This window comes from Apium graveolens, chromosome 10, assembly GCF_009905375.1.
Source record: "Apium graveolens cultivar Ventura chromosome 10, ASM990537v1, whole genome shotgun sequence".
NCBI lineage: Eukaryota > Viridiplantae > Streptophyta > Magnoliopsida > Apiales > Apiaceae > Apium > Apium graveolens.
In genome coordinates, this window is record NC_133656.1 from 72,348,780 (window position 1) to 72,351,812 (window position 3,033).

The 3,033-nt window shown below is 39.6% G+C and overlaps 1 non-coding gene across 1 annotated transcript; it reads left to right on the plus strand.

Annotated features, from left to right (window-relative positions):
* Window positions 1-487: 487 nt before the first annotated feature.
* LOC141694950 (small nucleolar RNA R71) lies at window positions 488-594 on the plus strand. The gene has a single exon (XR_012564228.1). It is a non-coding gene; the product is annotated as a small nucleolar RNA R71 (small nucleolar RNA).
* The last annotated feature ends 2,439 nt before the right edge of the window (window positions 595-3,033 follow it).

Sequence of the window (3,033 nt, forward strand, 5' to 3'; positions counted from 1 at the left end):
CACCCCTTGCTGATATGGTGGCTGAATAGCATTCTGATTATTTCCCCAGCTAAAATTTGGATGATTTCTGTTATTAGGATAATAGGTCGCTGGCACAGGCTGCTGTTGTCGCTGATAATTATTCACATACTGAACAGATTCGTTGACAAGAGAACACTGATCTGTAGCATGAGAACCTGCACAAAGCTCACAAACCATAGCTATTTGATTAACTCCATACGTAGCCAGAGAATCAACCTTTATTGATAGCGCTTGGAGCTGGGCTGCAATAGCGGTGGCTGCATCAACTTCCAGAATACCTGCTACCTTGCCTGACGTCATCCTCTGAGTTGGGTTTTGATGCTCATTTGCAGCCATCGTCTCTATAAGATTATACGCCTCAGTATAGCTTTTAGCCCATAAGGCGCCTCCAGCTGCTGCATCGAGCATGGGCCGAGATTGGGCCCCCAAACCATTATAAAAACCAGTGATTACCATCCAATCCGGCATTCCATGATGTGGACATTTTCTCAACATTTCCTTGTAACGTTCCCAAGCCTCGCACATAGATTCTGTAGGTTGCTGCGCAAACTGAGTAAGAGCACTCCTCATAGCAGCAGTCTTTGCCATTGGATAAAACTTCACCAGAAACTTTTGCGCAAGATCTTGCCACGTAGTAATGGACCCAGCTGGTTCAGAATGTAACCAGTCTTTAGCCTTATCCCTCAGTGAGAATGGGAAAAGCCTCAACTTGATAGCCTCATCAGTCACGCCATTATACTTAAAAGTGCTGCAGATCTCGACAAAATTTCTTATGTGCATGTTGGGGTCTTCAGTTGCCGCTCCTCCAAAAGAAACAGAATTCTGCACCATCTGAATAGTGCCCGGCTTGATTTCAAAGGTGTTAGCTTGAATAGCCGGATGAAGGATGCTTGACTGAATATCATCAATTTTAGGCCGAGAAAAATCCATAAGAGCTGGATCAGCTTGAACAATACGATCTCCCATGTTTACTGGTTCTTTCTGCTCAGTTCCTGAATCCGAATCCTCAAAATCTAACTTCTCCGGAATATCAAGAACTTCGTCTGTCTCCTCAGTTGTATCTAAAGTCCTCTTGCGAGCACGAGAACGAGTTTGCATAAACGCTTGCTAAAGTACACTGAAACACAACCGAAAAGAGTAAGTAACTACTACGTCCTAATCACTGAGTCCTAATGACCAATGATGGTAAGTACATAAACTAAACAAATACGCCGAGTCCCCGGCAGCGGCGCCAAAAACTTGTTAGGGAGAAAACACGCACTAATATTCACGCAAGTATACGCGTTCGCAAGTAATATAGAATACTTTCTAGTTCGTTCCCTCAGAGACTCAGACTAAATTATTGTCTAATTAAACTCACTCACCAATGTATGATTACTTCTCAATGTTAAGATAATAACACTTAAAATTGTTGATCAAATATTAACTATAATTAACTACTTAGTTAACCACTTAACTAACACTTCAAATTATCAATAATAAAACACTCATGAGATCACAACTTCATTATTACTTCCTTCTATAGCCATTGTATTACCTTTAGCATGTGACAGTGATGACATTAATCGAATAACACGAAACTGATAAAAGCCAACTTTCATTGTACTAATACCATTCTACCAAGCATCCACAATTAAGATAGAAGTTGAATAGTCATCAATTATGTTGAGTTCCTATATGTCTACAGAAATTGACAACACAACGATTTAAGCACAAGTTATTCCTTTTGATTACATAGGGCAATTAAAACTGTTAGAGTTACCCACTAATCATGCACAACGTACATGAACCTATGCTAGCATGGTAAGTTCTAAATCTCAAGATCCACCGTCGCTTCACAAGAGATCAACACCCTATCTTATATGTTCGCGACGCACATAAGACGAATACGCACAACCAATACTAGATATCATGCAATCATCACACACTAAAGTATTAAACAATTAACTAAAGAATTCCATAATAAATCCGTTGTAACCCCATGATCACGATTAGCCCATAACAGAACTCATCGTCATCATGGGTTCATATGAAATCATGATAAACAAACACAAGAAAATAATAACTAAACTAATTATATTAAAACAGAGTATGTCACAAGAGTAAATAAGTCAAAGCAAGAAAACTAGCATCCAACGTTATAACGAAACAAGAATCACAAGAATATATGCTTCCTCTTCGTTGCGGTGTGCTAAATCGGTCTTCTTCCTTATCTCCTTCGCTCCTTGCGTAAAACATAATTTAAAACATAATCTCCTTAATACTCCCTATGAAAACGTCTCAAATCTACCTATATAATAGTCCCATAAAACTCAGATTACATAGAAGTTGGAAGCCACACAGAAGTACAAGTCTAAAATAATTCAGCTTTTTTTTCCCCCGACCCTGCGCGGCCGCTCAGCATTTCTGCGCGGGCGCGCAGGCTGCTTTGCGGCCGCTCAGCATTGCTGCGCGGGCGCGCAGGACCCTACTGGAAAAATTCCAAGCTTGCTCCGTTTCTTCGCCGTAATCTGCCCATTCCTTTCCTCTCGCAATGGTGAACACATGCCAAGGCTTATTCTTGATGATTCCTCCCCCGAAATGCAACTAATACCCTGAAATGCATAAACACTAGAAAAACGCATTAAATACACAAAATACTTGATTTCAAGACACCAATTTAAGCCATTTTAAGACGTTCTAAGTGGTATAAAATGCCACTTATCACAAGTGTATTTTTCTTGTTACCATGCAGTCAGAGGAATAATTAATTAGAAGGATTTTTAAGGACCCACACTTGTTGGGCCCTCTTTTTGGACAACTTAAGCCTTTGTGAGTCAGGAGTACTTCTGACAGTTTTTCTTTTGTCAGGATTTGTCTTGTCAGAAGCAGATTTAGTAGAACCAAGAGAATTAAGCACACAAGAAACTTTATTATATTTAGGAAAAGGTTCATAATAGTTGTGAAACAGCTTATGATAAGAACTACAAGTATAAATTGAATGCCAACTACTACCACAATGAAAACAAAGAT